The 20,359-nt window shown below is 38.5% G+C and overlaps 2 long non-coding RNA genes and 4 other non-coding genes across 6 annotated transcripts; 1 reads left to right on the top strand and 5 right to left on the bottom strand.

Moving 5' to 3' along the window:
* Nucleotides 1-8: 8 nt before the first annotated feature.
* On the bottom strand, nt 9-4,204 carry LOC127515261 (uncharacterized). The gene is made up of 3 exons (XR_007930801.1): nt 4,059-4,204; nt 3,749-3,871; nt 9-3,649 (listed from the first exon to the last, which is right to left on the bottom strand). It is a non-coding gene; the product is annotated as an uncharacterized LOC127515261 (long non-coding RNA).
* On the top strand, nt 3,757-13,405 carry LOC127515258 (uncharacterized). Its single transcript, XR_007930798.1, has 8 exons — nt 3,757-3,885; nt 4,082-5,524; nt 6,083-6,427; nt 7,432-7,582; nt 7,766-8,116; nt 8,270-8,763; nt 8,846-8,958; nt 9,110-13,405. It is a non-coding gene; the product is annotated as an uncharacterized LOC127515258 (long non-coding RNA).
* LOC127516867 (U2 spliceosomal RNA) lies at nt 11,749-11,939 on the bottom strand. The gene has a single exon (XR_007931113.1). It is a non-coding gene; the product is annotated as a U2 spliceosomal RNA (small nuclear RNA).
* On the bottom strand, nt 12,805-12,968 carry LOC127516862 (U1 spliceosomal RNA). The gene has a single exon (XR_007931108.1). It is a non-coding gene; the product is annotated as a U1 spliceosomal RNA (small nuclear RNA).
* Nucleotides 13,406-14,011: 606 nt separating the features above from the next.
* LOC127516866 (U2 spliceosomal RNA) lies at nt 14,012-14,202 on the bottom strand. The gene has a single exon (XR_007931112.1). It is a non-coding gene; the product is annotated as a U2 spliceosomal RNA (small nuclear RNA).
* Nucleotides 14,203-18,493: 4,291 nt separating this feature from the next.
* Nucleotides 18,494-18,657, bottom strand: LOC127516861 (U1 spliceosomal RNA). Its single transcript, XR_007931107.1, has one exon. It is a non-coding gene; the product is annotated as a U1 spliceosomal RNA (small nuclear RNA).
* Between the last annotated feature and the right edge of the window lie 1,702 nt (nt 18,658-20,359).

The following is a 20,359-nucleotide window of genomic DNA, read 5'->3' as shown; positions in this document are numbered from 1 at the left end:
AGACATGCATTTTAGTCTAGGACCAGGCATAAGCCTTGTCTGTGAAACCAGGGGTACAAATGTCAAATATTCAGGACAAACACAACTGAGCTGCTTGACTATATACAATTTATGGAAAATAATTAATCACTTCTGCTTTCATAGGTAATATGGACTGAGTTAAATCATTTTCAGAATGAATTATACTTCTACAGAGAACATTCAAAAATGTCAGCTTGCCACGAGAGAAAGTAAATATACTTACAGCACCCTCTAGTGTTAAAAACACAGAATGACAAAAATACAAGCACAATTATGAAAGTTTACGAAGACCTAAAAAGAATCATACTGGGCTCAAAAATAAATAAATAAATAAATAAATAAAACAGTAATTATTTTATCATAAAGATTTCACATTTGTAATGAAGCATTTGCTATAATATATATATATATATATATATATATATATAATATTTTTGATTTACTTTTTATTTTATTTTAATTAAAATAAGCACAACAAATGTAATGTGTCAACATCCTTCAAAAAGTTGAAGTTGAGTTGAAACGATTCTTCATGTCATGTGAAGCTCCAAGCTTTTTAATCTCATTCAATTCTGTTATTTAACCAATACATCAAGGGAGAGCCATAGACTAAAAAATAAATAAAATAAAAATACAGAACGCAGTCCCCCACTACCAGAAATTATGCAGTACAGATTACGTGGGCAACGTCAACGTGCAGTGCCCGCTGTAGACTGTAGACAGTTGGGGCCAATCACTGGTCGAGAGTCTACAGTGTATACAATAACCGTAGACTCCAGGCCAATCGGAAGGCCGAATTGTCTACAGTTCTGGACCGTAGACTGTAGACTACCAATCGGGTGCACCGTGCGCTACAAAGTGGCTATGCAAATATACGACAACAGAGCGGCTCTTGACGAGAGTGTCAAGTTAATTTTAATGTTACATGATCAAAGCCTTAGACGACACGTCGTCAATCGGATTTTAGTTAATTCGTAATTAGACTCGCAACTGGACATAACGCTTGCCTGCTTGGCTATCGCTCCTGCCAGAAGCTCATCCCTGACCAGGGCTGGATTTATAGGCATTCTAGCCACGTGCCTAAAATTACAATGAGGAGAAATAATAATAACTACAGTTTTACAAAATGCATTATTTCGCTCTAATGCTAGTACTCAAGACAATTCCTTTATAAATTAATACATTTAAAATGTCACAGTCAGGCAGAAACCTCGTATATTTTGTCTTCCCCCTCATGAATCATTACTGTTGGTCACCCTTTACGTCTGTCTGTGGGTTTTGCAAATATTTAACCAATGAAAAGTTTTAAAAGAGCTTGTGACTAAACCTCGTAACTCTACTGGCTCTTAAAACTGTCAGTCAAACTTCATAACCCCGCCTCGCCTCTATCGCGAGTGAAAGCGTTGCATGCAGCTTGGGTCATCTCTGTCTGCAACCCAAAGGTAAATAAAGAACGGTTTGTTTGTTTGTTTTTTGGAAAAGTTCGGCGTTTTCTTTACTCGAGAAACACTATATAAAGACTAATACTTTATGTTTTTGAGGAGCGGAGAAGAGTGTCTTGGGTGATGATACACGAGGCAACTTTTTGAGCAGTGTTGCAGATGTTGCTTGGGCACTTTCCCATTGAGAATGGGCAACAAATTTCGATCTAATAAGTATCTAGATATAAATTTGTTGCGCATTCTCAATGGGAAAGTGCCCAAGCAACATCGCTCGGCAACACTGCTCAAAAAGTTTCCCCAGACTAAAATAACCTTTAGTCTGGTATTTGTTGCAGAGTCAGTACTGTCTTAAAGGGTTAGTTAACCAAAAAATGACATTTCTGGCATTAATTACTCACCCCCATGTCGTTCCGAACGTGCAAGACCTTTGTTCATCTTCGGAACACAAATTAAGATATTTTTGAAATCCGAGAGGTTTCTGATCTCCCTATACACAGCAATGTCATAAAATTTCAAGGCCCAGAAAGGTAGTAAAGACATTGTTAAAATAGTCCATGTGATTACAGTGGTTCAACCTTAATTTTATGAATCGACGAGAATATTTTGTGCGCAAAAACAAAAAAATATTCAACAATTTCTTTCCTGTCAGTCTCCTAAGCTGTTGACAAAGTAAACAAGCAGGTTTTAGGTCAGAACCCCGGCTCAGTATTGGCCGACGATGTACACATGAGCAGAACAATGCATGTGCAAAGCCAATATCAACTTTTAAAAACAGTGTTTGATTGTGTAATTTTTTTTCTCCTTTTTTTTTTTTCTCCCTTAAGTAGCAGTTTTGGTACGAGGTTCCCGACCAACAGCAGACCAGGGGGGCCAAAAATTACTTTGCCTGTTTCAATATGAGGTAAATCCAGCCCTGTCTGTGACGATCTGTCATTCAGCATTTGTGGTAAGACTGATGTATTACAATATTCATACAAAGTTAGAAAGAAGAGAAATATGTTATTTTATTGACGAATTACAAACTTAACGGTGATAGCTCTTCCGTAAGTTGTCTGAATGAAAAGCGTCAGCTACCCTTGAATGACCGTTCCATTGAAAGGCCTGTCAGTAATGCGCACTTACCCCAGATCAAAGTTCTTTTTAATTTTAGCCTTAGATTTTATTTGTTATTGTCACTATGACCAAATGTCTATAGATCACCTTGTGTAAAATAATGTACCCGTGGGGTTCCTTTTTCTTTCTTTCAATAAATATATTTCAAATTTTCACCACACTTTGGTATCCCCCACTGTATAACTGCTAACTTTATCATGACCTCTTGTATTTGTCATGATAAGAATATTTTTTTCCCCTCTGTGTGTATCATTATGATGATTATAACAGACTGTTTCCTACAGATTTAACATGGACCCACTGTTGCCAAATTTACAGATTGTGGACACAAGGGTGCCACAAAATAGGCAACAATGCCTTCTTAAGGTGTCTAAGAAAGCCAAGTCACTGGCTTCACGTAACACATGCTTCGAGAAGAACACGGTCCTGGATAAAAGGATGGCTTGTGAGGAAGGTCTGTGTGAGGAATATCTTGGCACTTGAGCTGTTGATGTGTTTCCACCCTATGTTTTCACAGCAGCATATAATTTTTTGTGCTTGTCATTTAAGTCATTACAATTTGTCTTCAGCCAAAAAGAGATGTTGGGCCGTTACCTCGACACCATCAGAGGTGCAGTACCTTGGCCAGCTACATCTAAACTTTGGCAAATACAACGGCCAAAGTTTTAAATGGCTGGTGGAGAACGATGTTGGCTACATTAAGTAGTAAGTATGTTGCACTAAACAATCAATTTTCATAATTTGTTTTTTCATAAACGAATTTCTTTATGTGATATTTTAGTCTCTTTGATCTCCACATAAAAGAATGCTGCCATCCTGACAGAAAAGCGAGCCAAGGCGACTGGGTGAAGGATCTCCTGCTGCGGTATGTGCAGCTGCTTCCACAGGTCTCCTGCCACCTCGAGATCAATGTGGGCAGGGCCATTTATGGGCAAGGCTGCTTCAGGTCATTCACATTCCTGGAGATGTGGCAGTGGTACAGCCTGTACAAGACCATTCAGGCTGACCCGCAAGCTGGGACCGACCATGAGAGAAAAATGCCGCAGGTGGCGTACTGCTCTGTGCAGCAGTGCCTGGTGATGAAAGAGGACATTGTCACCACCAAGTTTAAGGTGCCTTTAGTAAAAAATCATGGTGCAACACTTAATACAATCTTCAAGGCTGAAATTCACCTGTACTTCACAGAAACCTCCACAGGACGAGGCTCCTCCCGCAGCAGCTGCCAGCTCCTGCTCATCAGGGTCCAAAGGTGATGGCAGTTGGTCGGATGACACTCTGCTGGTGGAAGCATCCTCCTTTAAAAGACAAGGTATATCAGTTTAGAAATGTCTTAAATTATTGTTATCATAACATGAATCTTGTATTAATGCATAATCTGAATCAAATAAGCCAACATAAAGACACTTGTGTGTGCTGTTGATTGCTGAAGCTTACTTCAGGATGAAAGTGTTGTCAATTGCTTTGACATTGACTTTTGCCTACCTGTGTTTGTCCTCGTTTTGCAGCAGGGGATGCAGGAGGTAGAAAAAAGTCTCTAGAAAAAGAGGCCCATCCAGATCCTCCACAGAAGCCCCACACAGACACTACTACTCCAAGTCCATAGTTTATACAATGCAATTAACTGTTACATCCTCTTGGTTCCTAGTGGGGCAGCATAAATGGGGAGGCCACACAAAAGTATGCTTAGGTAAATGAAAAACTTTTTTACTAATACACATCATTTTTAAGGCTCCTGTATCAGCTTCTGATGGTGAACACGGGAGGACATCTGATGTGACGGCTGCATGTGTGGCTAGTGCTAATGTGACTGGTGCAGCGCTTCAGCCATGTCTGGGCACTGCAACAGCAGCAGACACCGCACATCCTGTAGTAACCGATTTAAGTCTAACCTCGTTTCCACCGAGCGGTACAGGACAGTACAGTACAGTTAACTATGATTCGAAATGGTAAACTCTAATCCGGCTTGCGTTTCCACCACCAACAGTACCCTTACTTGATAGGCGTGGTGTATGCGAAAGTGGCGATCAATGTCATTCTCGTGCGAAAAAGAAAGCGACACCGTAAACAACAATGGAGGACAAACAGCAGTTCTTGCTTCTCTGCATTTGGCTGTTTGTCACAAGAACAAACGGTATTGTGTTTCAACTTTATTAAAAAAAAATGGCGCCTCGTGTGTTGTCATTCCCCTTGTAGCATGTGCAAGTGACGATTCTCTGTCAACCAATCAACGTTTTGCAGTGAGTCTAGCTCCACCCTTTAGTACCGGACTACTGTGCTAGGTACCCCAATGGAAGGATCCCAAAAAAGTGGACGTTACGGTTCGGAATTAGGGTACCATTCACAACTTCTGACAATGGAAACGGCAAAAATTGCGTACCGCTTGGTGGAAACGAGGCACAAGTACTCGGTGGTTGTTACATAAGGTTTTGTCTTTGTTATACTACCAGGTGACATTTGAAGGCTGGCACAAAATGTGGGAGTCTGGTCCTAATGGGCTCCCCAAAGCAGACATCATGTGGCTAAAGGAGGATGAAGAGAGGGGACTCTTCCAGAGGGCAATGTCTTATAAAGACAAGTATGGCAACACAAGGTGGAGGAAAGTCCTGAAGGATGACAGGATGTGGTTTCATCCTCCTGAATTTCCTGGAATGGTGGAAGGGAAAGTCTCCTCAGCAGACTCTTTTTATAACAGCCCTGTTTTTTTTCTAGAGACCAGTTGGAGTGTGGCGTTACAGTCTGCGCTGTCCAAGGTCTGACTGCCCTGCCCGTTCCAATCAGAACGCTTTTCTGTACCATTGTGGCTCCATGCTGACTGAGGTCCTGGCATGTAATGCATGCATAAAGACTGCCAAGGAGTCAGAGGAACACGCCACTGGTTGTTTCCCGTCATGGGATGCATGCATCATCAACCAGCTCAGTCCAGCTTACAGAGCTGTGTTAACATTATGGTGAGTCTCTGCATAAATTCACAATAATTTGATTTTTTTTAAATGACTGCACTAGAAAAAAATATCCTGGAGAGCCACTGCGAGGAGGAGCTACAAAGGAAAGACGTATTCACCACCCTCCTCAGCCAGTACAAAAAAAACTGGGAAGATCACAAGTCAGTCAGAGTTAGTTTTCTTAAATGTTTAGGCAAAGACTAAAGGCCTTTCTTATCGCTGAAGCTGAAAACATTGAGGGCTACCAAACACAGATCATGTCCACTTTTGGGAAAGTCTTAAAGTACGATTCCACCAAGAAGGTGAATTGAACAGTTTTACCAATGCAAAAATGTCTGACTGTAAACATACAGTCACTGAATTTAGCAGGGATTACTGTCCACAGCAGAGCAAGATTTCTGTATTCATGGCATGGTATGCATAATAGAAAATCTTAATCATTAATAAATATTAATAACTGTTATGATAATAAAAGAAAATACCTGACTAAACTAATAAGTCAACACTGTGGAAAAAAATAAACATATAAATGTTTGAATTTCTTTGTTTTGTATTCATTATCAGATCTGCAATTAACTTTCTGGAGATGGAAATGGCACTGCAGAATGGTGCACCAATGTGGCCAATGAGCTGGGTCAGATCCTCATATCGGTCATGACCAGTGAGGAATCACTGGAAAAAATTTAGTCGATGGCTGAAGGCCTCATGGAGAGGTACAGAAGAGATGGTGAGGCACCTCCCGAACTCATGTAGACCGTGGCTGCTGTCGTGTCTATGGCGTGTCTATGGCGTGTCTTCTGTGGAACAGCTCTTCAGTGATTGGACAGACAGGGGTATGCTGGTACGGCTCGACATCTTTCACTGGATCCATCGATTTGATGCGGCCGTGTGGACGGATCATCACCCAAAGTAAGCCCAGTTCAAGTCTGCCCTCTCTGCTGCAATCTTTGCCTACAACAAGGATGACAAGAAGTTGAATCAACGGTCGTGCAATATCTACAGTGACAATTAGGCCTTCTTATTGGCCGAGAGTCTACCGTCGCTGTCTGTAGTTTGCCAATAATAACATACCTTTCAACCGTAGACTGCCAATCAAAGACCAGAGACCTGCACATGCTAATTTTGTTAATTAGGCTTTCTGATTGGCTGGGAGTCTACAGTCACCATAGACTCCGACTGTAGACTAAAAATCACAATGCAGAATTGAACTGTAGACTACCAATCGCAGAATGAACCTCTTGTTTTAAAGTCTTCCCGGTCTACTGGCATTTGTTATGACATACGCTTTAAACATTACAATGCTCATGATAACTTCTGTTAACTCTACAATAAGTAAATCCACTTCACCAGCTACTTTGACAGCGATGCCATAGAAATATACAGAGCTAACACAAATTCGAAGACAAAATTCTAAAGATGGCCGTGTACTCGTTTGTCTGGCGCATAAGGTCTACTGACAACTCGTTAGCGAGAGCAAACTATAATAATATTATTCTACATTTTTATTCTGGGCTGGTTCCACCAGCTTAGTTTTCACGTAAAGAGGCACTAAGTTATTATTTACCCACTACTAAATATATTTGCGAAGCATAACTCTATGTATAGTCTAAATATGTATGGAAGCTTCTGATGTGGAGTAACGGTTGGAATAAAATTGCATTTTAAAAAAAACTGCATCAAAAAGTTATTGTTTTACCTGACAGACTTCAATTCTTAAATATGAACATATATGAAATAACATTTATCAACCATTCATGGTGTTAATAATAATATTTTATGGCATTTCAACTAATGATTGTTTTGAAGCCTTATGTTTGTTTGTTTTTTTAAGTTACTATAAAGTGTAATTATTATAACTCCTAAACTACCTCACATTTATAATTGGAGTCATAATTCCTCTTCCCCCTGCGCAGCTGCTGGACAAGTCTACTGCCTTAACCCACGTGAAAGTCTCCTCCTTGCAGAAGGGACCACCGACTGGAAAAGCTGGTGGTGCCATTTGGCCAATATATCAATGCCCTGTTCTTACTGGCTTGTGGAAAATGATGTGGGCTACATGAAGTAGTAAGCATATAAAATTTAGTGTTGTTTTTATTTAAGAATCATTGTAATTAGATGCTGAAGGCAAATAATTTATTTCTTACTATATTTATAAATGCCTATTGTTTTCAGTGTGTAGCTTATTTTTCTTCTCATCTTTGCAAAGATTCCATACTAATTTTTACAATTAATGTATGTAATTTGCAGTGGTGTTGACAAGCCCCTAGCAGAACTTTCTAACCAACCTAGGAAGAAGCTACACAATCACTGGACAAAGGACTATCTGGCAGAGCATACAGAGAGCTTCTATCTGTTCTCCTGGAGGCCAACATCCACCAGTGTATCTATGGACAGAATGGATTTGAGAACCATACCTTTAAGGAGCTCTACAGCGAGTATTCTGTGCTGAAGGACAGGCTAGATGATTTCAGCAGTAGTCAGAGGGATTTGATCCAGAAGGCGCACAGCTTTGTCTGCTGGTGGCTGCATACACCTGAAATGCATATGACAAGTGTGCAGACGAAAAGATTTAAGAAGAACATTTATGACAAGTACAAAGTAAACTGCCTGAAAAAAATAAATAAATAATAAGATTTTGAATAAAACATTATTCAAATTACATCATTCTCTTTTGAATAAAAATACATATCAGAAAACATTTAATAAAAGAAAAACTAGGTACATTACTTGTGTTTTATGTTTGTTACACAGATGTCAAGCTCCTCCATCAGTGATCCTTAAGGGCTGGATGATACTCATTTATTAGAGGTGATTGAGTCAGAGTCTACTGTTGCAATGTTCCACTGCCATGTATTGACGTTCTCTGCAACGTTGCAGACCCCCACATCTGCATCCACTGCCACATCAATGACATCCACAGGCATATTTAATAATTCTGTTTGTAAGCTCAAGCACAAGGAGTCTCAGTCATGATTCATGTTTCTTCTGCAGAACTACCTCTGCATATATGAATATTACTCAACAAAGAGTCACTCAAAGTTATCAAACATGAATGATTATTATTGGAGTGAGAATGTATTATACTGTTTTGACATTTTTAAAAGTTGAGCTGGAGGGTCGGGTGCGCCTGTGGGAAAATGCTAATGGAATTTCACCAGCTGACCTCTCGAGGGTAAAGGATGATGCAGAGAGAGGGCTCTTCACCCACATACCATGACAGCACTGGTGCAATGAAGAGGCGATGGGTAATGAAATCAGATGGAATGTGGTTTTACCCTCCGGAATCTCTGGGAAATGTTAGTGGCACTGTGCCATCTCTTCTTTCAGAGTCGTATCCTTGTCTGGCGGCCCGTTGGGGTATGGAGATACTCCCTGAGGTGTCCTCGTGGTGACGAATGCGTGGGTAATGGAAAGGACATGTACCTCTACAAGTCACCAAGGTATGACATATTTTTTAACTATATAGGCTCTTGATAGAGTTGCAGTGCAACAGATTTTATATTATTAATTTTTATGTAAATACATTCACAGGCAGCATAATGTGCTACTTTTTCCACTGTGAACAGCCTACTAAAGTTTTTGATATCACAGGTTTGTCATATCTGCAACGGATCCAACAGGAATTCCATGCTGACAGAGGTCTTGTGCTGTGGACAGTGCACCAAAGCAGGTAGAAGCAGTGAAGGTGGCATGGTGGGTTGTTGGTTGGCATGGCATCCTGCTATCCTGTGCCAACTCAGTGAGGCTCACTAAGCCATGTTCCCTGCTATCTTCACACATAGGCGAGTATACTGAACATTGGTGTCTGCTTGCTGTAAATTAGTAGCACTAGCCTCTGTTGGCATACTGATTAACATACATACAGGCGTGGTGTGGACAAGAATGTGGTATGGTGGGACCGAACTGAATACCTCTTGGAATTTCCTGTAACTAATATTTTATATTTTATGTAACTAAATAAATTCACAGTTGATTATATTATTGGACAGATTATTTATGCATAACTATATTGTAAAAAAGGCAACTTTTTAATAATTATATCAGATAACATTTTATCTGTAGTTTTTCCTACAACACACTATCGTTAATGTCCCTGGTACAGATCAATACATTACCTTAAATAATGAATAACATCAATAGTATGTATGTATGTATGTATGATATATATATATATCAACATCTATATATATATATATATATAATCACTTATATATAGTACATAACACCATCAATAACAATGACAAAATGTAATCATGCAGCAACACTTTTCTTGAAACAATCAGGCACAATCACAGTTTGGTGGTTCACCACATATGTTTTCTAGCTGGGGATACTTTGTTACATCATCGGCCCCTTTCGTTACTTCATACACTTCCCTATTCAGTGCTTGGTGGATCCAAAATGGTCAATATTCATATTCATGCATTTTATTCATATTTCATGTTAATCATTTATGGCTTATGATTTATCAATATTACTTTTGATTTCATATATTCCTGTACTCCTACTCCATATATTAATCCTCATCATATTTTCAAGTATTTACACTTTATTGTACCCTTTATGGTTATTCTTCTTTGATATTTAAGAGTATGTATGCTTGCTATATTCAATTGTTCTTCAAAGTGTTCCAATGTGACAGGTTATGTTGACACGTTTGTGGTTCGATATTGGACGTCTGCCAAGTACTGCAGAAGCGATGTTTTCGGAATTAGTTGCTCAACTCGATGTACCTTTTGTATCAAAATATGTCCATTTCTATTTCTGCTGACATGTGATAATGTAAGATCTGCAAAATTCCCTTAAGGGGGTCAAAACATCCCCTATATCTATTTTCATCTATTTTTTTGACATCGGACCAGTCTATGACATAATGGATAAATTCATTTGACCTTTTCTCATTAGAACAAAACATAAGTTTGAGTGGGATGTAAATTTCCCTATGCTTATGGTATAAAATGGACTGAGTCATTGATTGTTTAGCTTTTCCTTTTCTTTTTCCTTTGCTTTTCTTTGCTCTTCTACTTCTTCTCTTCTATCTCTCATTTCATTCTGCAAATGTCTTAATTTTGTTCTTTCTTTCTGTATATTCTGATCTTCATCTATTAGATACAATACTCTAGATTTTATTATTAACTAATTAATTTGTTTGTCTCTATAGTTTAATGAGTAAATTTGTTATTCCTTATTCAAATTTGATCTTTGACATAATCATTGCTGGACTGCCTGGATCTCATTTACTCAAGTTTTTGCATCAGTGCTCCACTGGCATTGCTTCTGAATAGGTATATTACTGGACACTGTTTTAATCCACTTACGTCAAATGCAAAAAAAAAAAAAACATTTCTGTGGATGTACTGGATATTATTTGGTGCTGTGATGAAAAGCAATGCCGCTGTAACCAAGGTTGCCTATACTGCTATTGCACTCTCTTCTTCTGGATGAAGATACAGAGCAGAGACTGCACAGAGAGTTTTCATTAAGGCACGGAATATTACTTCAAACTACAGCAATTCATGCTGTTAGGGGGTGTCTATCTATCTATTGCACATTTATAAATCACTGTCAAGTTACCTCTTTTAAAGGCTCAAATATAGAAAAAATTATAAATATATTTTTTTCACCTTTTACATGTTGTTGTAGGAGACCTTTAATGCATAAATAAATGTCTGAACAAATGTAGAGAACATCTAAGGCAGTGCAGTGGTCTCAAACTCAATTCCTGGAGGGCCACAGCTCTGCACAGTTTTGCTTCAACCCTAATCAAACACACCTGATCCAGCTAATCAAGGTCTTCATGATTACTAGAAACTTCCAAACAGGTGTGAGTTGGAGCTAATTGGAGCTAAACTGTGCAGAGCTGTGGCCCTCCAGGAATTTAGTTCGAGACCACTGATCTAAGGGCTCATTTGCATGGTTATCTAACCCCATAACAGTGGCCTATATTATATATATATACCTAATTTCTCAATGGTGTGACTAAAAAAAAATCTGAGGTTGCACCGGTACGACCAGCCGTTCGAGGAAAAAAGCAAAAAGAACAAAAAAAAAAAGTCTCTGCAACTCTGAAAGTCTCCCTGTGGTTCAACAACAGACACACATTAGGCCCATAGCATGGTCTAAACCAATCAGAGATAAGGAAGGCAGAACTGTCCCAATGTTAATCACTGACCAAAAAAAAAAAAAATAAATAAATAAATAAATAAATAATCTTTTTTAAAACACTTTAGGGGGGGTGCACCGTTCCCGGAAGTACTGCAATACCGGGTCGATGCGTGGAGTGGACGGAGCAAGCCCCTATTCCATCTCCCTGTTCCAAAAATCAATTTAATATATGGTGCCCGGGTAGGGCACGTATCAGATATTAAACTGATAAGAACAGATACTACACTTGATCTTAGCCAAAAGGCCGAGAAGCGATACCCACAAATGGTCAACAGTAGCAACCACATTCTAGGAGACAGTAATTCTGATGATGGTAAGCTTTTATTTTATTGTTTACTTAATTCTTGTATAGAATAAAAATTTCAACACTGCTAAAGTAAAAAAAAAAAAAAAAAAAAAAAAAGACTCTTTAAGCCATATCTGAGCACTGGTCATTCACACCTCAGATTTGAAATAAGCTCAAGAAATGGGTGTAGAAAGCTGAGGTAATGTGATTGGGTAAAGGGTGAGAAGAGGGGAGGGGAAATTATGAGGGGGGGAGGGGTTCCACCACAATAACAACTCAACAGACCTACATCACACTCATTACAGACATGAAAGAACATTAAAATGTGATTGGAAACAAAGATAAGAGTTGGGAAACACTACATTTTAAAAATATAACCATTTAAAAAAAAAAAAAAAAAAAAAAAAATCTCTTGAACGAGAAACATTTACTTTTCTGCCCATTCTCCTTTGAAATTTTGGTTTTCATTATCTTCTATTTGAATAATTGGTTACACTTTATTTTACAGTGCTGTAGTTACATTGTAATTACTCAAATAAGTACTGAGTACTATTAATTAACTACATATACTTACTATAGAGTTACAGTTAGGGTTAGTTACTTGTAATTATCCATAATCTACTGTTATTACTATAGTAAGTAGCTGTAGTAACGAGTAACTACGGCACTGTAAAAAAGTGTTACCGAATAATTAACTGTCACCCATATCAGAGATACTGCTGTAGAAAATTTGAAAAAAGAAAAATTCATTTTGAAAGTAATGCTGTGTCTTCGAAAAAAGAATTAACTCCTTAAAAAGTGAGCACATTTCAATTCTATTGTTAAACCAGAAGATCAGGGGAGAGCGCGAACGCAGTCCCCCACTACCAGAAATTATGCAGTCGAGATTCCCACATTTGGGGAATTCGCAGGGGTCAGCACAACCGGAGTGCAATGGCTGAGCCTCGCCCTGGGTGAACCACCTTCTTGATCATGGTGTCTCCCCTGCCAGGTAAGTATGAGTTCCACACGCACCCTGTAGGGGGGTCACTTGAGGGAACATCATTCTCAAAGATGGTGAGGAGTCACTTCACTACATATGGTTCATCAACGCAATCTATTCTAAACCCTCAATCTATACTGTAAACTCTGGATCTTGTTAAATCATCAGTCATGTCATTTTACAGTCATACAGTCTACGCTGACTGTTGACAATTAGACCTTCTGATTGGTCTACATTCACTGTACACTCAACAGTAGATCTCTCTACCAATCACAGAAGAGGATTTGACTGTACTCTACCAATCAGGCAAGAGACATTCTAAGCTATAAGTTTGTCTGCTCATTGACACTTCATTGACAATTATTGACAATTTAACAGGGACATTCTACAGGATTATGTTGCTATAGTGGCAGGAGAGTGGCCAAGGTATAAGAGTGAAACCAAAGTAACATACCAAAAATTTGACAAATTTGTTAATTGTCCACATCAAATGATACCTGGCTTCAATAGACCGATAGAGGAAGACAATTAAATACAGTTACTTGCTTGGAAGACATTAGATGTTAAACATTCTGGTATGGTAATTTATTATTATTATTATTGTCATAACAATGCTGATGAACTGATTGCACCGCATGAACACACAGCCCACTGTAATTTCATTAAATGTTTTATTAACTTTTTTATTTTGTCACAATACGTTTCATTTTTAATAGCCATCAATTGAAAAATGTTTTGCATTCAAAACGGTGTAGTTACAGCATCTACCAGCAGGGGCAAACTGGACTAATAAGCCAAACTATACACAAACTTTATCATTGATTAATACTACTGATTCACATCCAGTTTAAAAAATAAGAATAAGATAGTAAGCAGCATTGCCACTTAGCATTTTATAAATATTAAGGCTGGCATTCCATTCCAAACAATCATAGATAATATCATTACTACGGTAAGATTACTAACAATAATTTTTAAAAAAGAAATGTAAAATACATACTCACTCTTTAAAATTCTACAACCACACATAAAAAAAACATTTCTTTTTTTAAACACTTTAGGGGGGTGCACCGTTCCCGGAAGTACTGCAATACCGGGTCGATGCGTGGAGTGGACGGAGCAAGCCCCTATTCCATCTCCCTGTTCCAAAAATCAATTTAATATATGGTGCCCGGGTAGGGCACGTATCAGATATTAAACTGATAAGAACAGATACTACACTTGATCTTAGCCAAAAGGCCGAGAAGCGATACCCTACAAATGGTCAACAGTAGCAACCACATTCTAGGAGACAGTAATTTTGATGATGGTAAGCTTTTGTTTTATTTTATTGCTACTCAGATAATTCTTGTATAGAATGAAACTGTTAACATTACTCAGATACGGCATAAAGGGTCATAAAATCCCCCTTTAGTACCAGTCGTTCACACCTCAAATTTGAAAAAGGCTCAAGAAATGGGTGTAGAAAGCTGAGGTAATGTGATTGGGTAAAGGGTGAGAAGAGGGGAGGGGACATTATGGGGGGGGGGAGGGGTTCAAACACAATAACAACTCAATAAACCTACATCACACTCACTAAAGACATGAAAGAACATTAAAATGTAAGTAAGACTAAAGAGTTGGGGACACACTTTTAAAAATGACCATATGACAAACTCTTAAGCGCTTTCTTTAACAGAGAAACAATACTAGTAGACTATCTATCTACTAGATAGTAGGGGTGGGCATTGCCTTTACCCCAAAATCCCAATATTTTGGCATTTTGCAAAATATTGTATTTGAATATTTGGGCTCGTAAAAAACGAATATTCAAATATTCGTTTATTTAAATGAAGTTAAATGAAAAATACGTTTTTTTTAATTTTTTAATTCATCAAGATTTTGTAACCATTTCTGAACAAGCTTACGATTAGGCAATATACAGAACAAGCTTACATTATATGTTAAGGTTTTCTTTTAGTTCAAAGCATTAAACAATATGTTTTAACAAAAAACAAAGAACAAAAGCATTTAAGCTCAAGCAGCGCGAACAGGAAAAACGCTAATAAAGCAGACAGCGGCAGCTTATCGTACAGAACGTACATAATACACTTAAGTCCGTACATAGTTATCATGTTCATTTTGTTTCACATGTTCATGTTGAGAAAAACAATAATATCCACATGCAGCTCGGGTAAGAATTTAAGAAAACGCGCTGCGCTGACAAAGTTGCAGAGACACAAAGATAACGGTGTGCTAAGTTAAGTTTCTAACAGCAGCACTTTGTGTTTTCTGTTCGTAAATATGTCTCCCTCGACAAAACTTAAAGGAAGCATGTGTATCGAGATCATTTTGCTAACAGATAGGCCTAAAGGTGATGATACACAGGGCAACTTTTTGAGCAATGTTGCTGGGCAATGTTGCCGTCAACAGGCAACCTGATGAGACACAGGGCAACTAATTAGGCCAACGGACAGTTGGCAGCAAGTAATCGGAGAGGAGCAAATCTATTGCCAACCTAGGGATGTGACAGTGAGAAAATTTTCCCACCGGCTAATCGACATGTGACAACACATGTCACCGGGGGGGCAGGGCCTCTACCTCTACCTCTTTTTTTTTTTTTTTTTTTTTTTTAAACCGCTTATGGGGCTGTTCACATATTTCGTCTAAAATAGTGTGGAAAGCGCGGCCACGTCGATACTGGCGCGCGCTTTCTGTGTGTGTGTGTGCGCGTGTCACACAGGCAGGACATTCACAGACAGCGCGTCCTCTTTTGCCTTGTCGCGCTTGAATGGTATAAGAGCATTAGCATGAATAAGAGCTTAATAATATAACGCAGAAAATGGATACTACATTAATTGCATTAAATACAAATATTTTTAACGCGTTAAAGTGGAAAAAAATTAACCTCGGTGCCGCGATGGGCAAGTGATGAAACCGATGTTACGACTGAACACTGGTAACACCGACTACCATAGCAAGCCTATTCCAACCCAATAAATACTTTATTATAAACACTTGTTAGGCACTTTATTTCAACTTTTCAAATATTTTCTTCATTTTAATTAAAAATAAATGCTTTTCCGATCTGATTTGTGATAGGAAAAGGGAGATGAGCGAGTTCGGCAAAAGGCGGATTCGAACCCGCGTCGATCGCGTCAAAAGCTACATTCATATACCAAACGCCCTACAGCCTACGCTACTATAGACATTAAACAGGCCCCGTCTTTTTAGTATTTAACTGAAAACATTTGATGGCTTGATTACAGCTTACACGAATTACATTGGACAGTTGTTGGTATTTTAAGCATTATATGAGGTAAATTCCCTGTTTTGGGGTGACGCACAACAACTTACTAGCGTAAAAAGATAAAAGTTCAATGCTCCTTTTCTCCGCTCCACTGCCGCTGAGAGGCCGCCATCTTGTTTGAACTTTTTCTGAAATCTCCGAACCGATCACGTGATCGGCTGCTAACATTCTGATTGGAGGATCTCAAAAAATTGCCCACGACCGATCTAACGTATCCAGATATAAATTTGTTGCTCATTCACAGTGGGAAAGTGCCTAAGCAACGTTGCTCGGCAACACTGCCCGGCAACATTGCTCAAGTTATCTTCTCGGCTCACTCGGGTTACAGCTGCGCTTACTTATCGTGAATGCAGTGATGGACAGCTGTCTTTCCTCATTCGATGGGTTTGGATTTTACGTGCTTTCTCATTGTGGTGGTGATATTATGATAACTCGGTTTCATTAATTAATTTGATCAAAAGTAATTCCATTTTGTAAGATCATTTTCATCTAAGTAACTCCAAACTTCGCGAGGCAGACGACAACATTATGTAACGTGTAACATTGTTAAACACGCTCCACAGCACCACCCAGTGCATTTAGTTATAACTGCTAGTTTTAGTGCTTAGGATTTATCATGGATTCACTGCATTTACGGCCAGCAAAGCAACATAGTAAAATTCGAATAGTATTTTTATTTTTCGAATATTAATTACAGATCGAATATTCGACTATTTGCGCACACCCCTACTAGATGGTGCGCACGAACTCTCTTCGCACTCAAGGCCAAAGGCCTATACCCGGGCCTTAAGACAACTTTTTATTTTCTCTCACACACAGCACAGAGAAACAACTTTCTAATAAAGCGACCAAACTGCCTGTCAAGTGATAGACTTTTTATCTTTTTTAAACTGAAATGAAAGGCAATGTGGATAAACATTCACAGCCACTACAGAACACCACACAAACATATAGAAGAAAATTAATAAAAACATTTTGGATTATAAAATATATAGGCCTATATAAATAACTGCAGAAAGGTCACACTGCAAGTCAAGTCAAGTCAAGTAACCTTTATTTATATAGCGCTTTTTACAATGTAGATTGTGTCAAAGCAGCTTTGCATTGATAACTGGTACATTATTTGGCTGCACAGCAGCTCTTAAAAGAATAGTGTCAATGCAGGCAGATCAATGCAGACTGCAGATAGGTATGCATTTCACATGTCGGCAAATCAAATTGCCTGTGCGAGCAAGCTTTAATAGTCTACAGTGCAACATCGATGCACCAAAAAAACCAATCAAATGAACTTACAGAATCGAATTAGAACAGAATATACCGCTCTAATAAATAAAAATAATAATAAAAAATTAAATAGTCATAATCAAGTCACAAGTGCAAAATGCCTAAAGTGCAGGGGAACATATAGGCCTAGGCCTATTCAAAACAAGCCACAAATAGTTAAATTAGATAACCCAGAGTGATCAATAAATAAATTAAAATTAAAGAAATTATTAAAATAACGAAAGTAAAGTCAGAATTGTCAACTTTGTCTTTTTAACTGCAGAGACAATATATTGTTTATAAACGCTAAACGAGTGGCGGTCTTTTTAACATTGACAGCATCCAAAAATCTAATTAGAACCGGCCGAAATGTTTAGAAATCACTTTTCCCCTACCTGATCGAAAAAAGAAAAATCCCAGTCTTTCACGCGATCTGCCTGTGTCCATTTGAGTCTTTTCAAATAGCGTGCTAGTCAGCTCGTTAACGTTGGCCGGCAGAAGTGCGCCGCACTTTTTTGGATCACCTTTTACCATTTCAAAGTGCATCCAATTCTACACTTTAGATTTTCTTATCCCAGACATTGTTAAAGATTTAATCCCTGCCGCCAAGATGCTCCTCTGTTGGTCACAGATCATGGAAAGTGAAACTTAACTCTGTCACAGGGTGTCAATAGGCTGTATATTAACTTATTGGGAGAAAACCGGTACGTCTGTGTAAAATCAGATATTGAGCACCCCCGTATCTCGTCTCGTAACACCTCTGCAAAGATTCGACTGTGAGATTGGTAGTCGAATCAAGCTCCTCCTATCGAAGCTTCAAATCGTCGACTATTCAGGGTCACCCCTAGAGTGGAGACAAAGATATTTTCTGCCCATTCTCCTTTGAATATTTAGTTTTCATTATTACCTTGTTTATTTGAATAATCCACTGTCATCACATCCATATCAGAGAAGTGAGCATATTTCAATTCTATTGTTAAACCAAAAGATCAGGGGAGAGCGCGAACGCAGTCCCCCACTACCAGAAATTATGCAGTCGAGATTCCCACATTTGGGGAATTCGCAGGGGTCAGCACAACCGGAGTGCAATGGCTGAGCCTCGCCCTGGGTGAACCACCTTCTTGATCATGGTGTCTCCCCTGCCAGGTAAGTATGAGTTCCACACGCACCCTGTAGGGGGGTCACTTGAGGGAACATCATTTTCAAAGAGGGTGAGGAGTCACTTCACTACATATGGTTCATCAACGCAATCTATTCTAAACCCTCAATCTATACTGTAAACTCTGGATCTTGTTAAATCATCAGTCATGTCATTTTACAGTCATACAGTCTACGCTGACTGTTGACAATTAGACCTTCTGATTGGTCTACATTCACTGTACACTCTCTACCAATCTACCAGATCTCTCTACCAATCACAGAAGATGGTCTATCAGGCACAGACAATCTATTTCAACAAGATTTGAATGTACTCCACCAATCAGGCAAGAGACACTCCAATAATTTGGGTGTTTGCTCTAATTTTTTGTGCTCATTGACACTTTCATAAGTACAAACATTCCATTTTCATAATTTAATAGGGACAATATACAGGATTATATAGCTAAAGTGACAAGATAGTGGCCAAGGTATAAGAGTGAAACCAAAGAATCATACTTAATTTTTTGACAAATCTATGAATTGCCCACATGAAATGATACCTGGCTTCAGTAAACTGATAGTGGAAGACAATTGACCATTCGCAAAGACCCGCCCCCTTTAGTTACTGTTGCTATCTCTTGCCACTCATCATGTTCTCACACAGTCAAAATTACATCGCGGAGCAAAGAGGACACTGACAACGCGTCGACGGACAAGACAGAGCAGGTTACTTTTGATATGAAACAAAGTCTCAAATTGTGTCATTTTTAAAGAAATTTAAACAATAAATACCATTTTGTGGCTCTTTAATGTGTCATGACAGATCGCTGTAGCACATCAGGTCAAGCGGCTCATGAACCGATCATCTCTTCCTACTAGTTCATATATAGAATCAAATAAACATGAATGAACATCATAAGAAATGTTGTTTCAACCACAGAAAGACATCAGTACACACCATTTTTCAAGTTCAAGTCCACCTACATTAATCTGCTAACTCCCCTGACTGCTTTGTCGGACAAAATGGCGGATTCGGCGTTATGATTGGTTAGATCACCTGTCAATCAAACTCCTGGTGAAGGGTCAATTACAGTGTATCCGGAAAGTATTCACAGCGCTTCACTTTTTCCACATTTGTTATGTTACAGCCTTATTCCAAAATGGATTAAATTCATTATTTTCCTCAAAGTTCTACGAACAATACCCTATAATGACAACGTGAAAGAAGTTTTTTTAATTTATTTTTTTATATAAATTTGCAAAGTTTTCAAACAAACTTCTTATATATATTATATATTATAAATAAAAATACTTGTGGTAAATTCAGTTGATTGGACATGATTTGGAAAGGCACACGCCTGTCTGTATAAAAGGTCCCACAGTTAACAGTGCATGTCAGAACACAAACCTAGCCATGAAGTCCAAGGACCTCCAAGACAGGATTGTAATGAGGTACAGATCTGGGGAAGTTTCCCTATACATTAACTAGACTGTGGCGGTCCGCCACATTCTAATTTGTCCTGCCACAGTCTCAAAATTAAACGGAAATTAGGCCTGTTGCGATATTTAAATAACCGATTGATAATTGATTGATGATTTACAAGAGAACAAATTTCTTCATTGATCTAGTCACTTAAATTTTGCTCTCAGAATACACCAGATTTATGCATTTAAATTTAAAGTGTACAAAATTTTCCTCCGGGGGACCATGCCACC

The sequence above is a fragment of the Ctenopharyngodon idella genome, chromosome 7 (assembly GCF_019924925.1).
Source record: "Ctenopharyngodon idella isolate HZGC_01 chromosome 7, HZGC01, whole genome shotgun sequence".
Lineage (NCBI taxonomy): Eukaryota > Metazoa > Chordata > Actinopteri > Cypriniformes > Xenocyprididae > Ctenopharyngodon > Ctenopharyngodon idella.
Note: the sequence above shows the minus strand (reverse complement) of the source record. Positions and strands in the feature narration are given on the sequence as shown.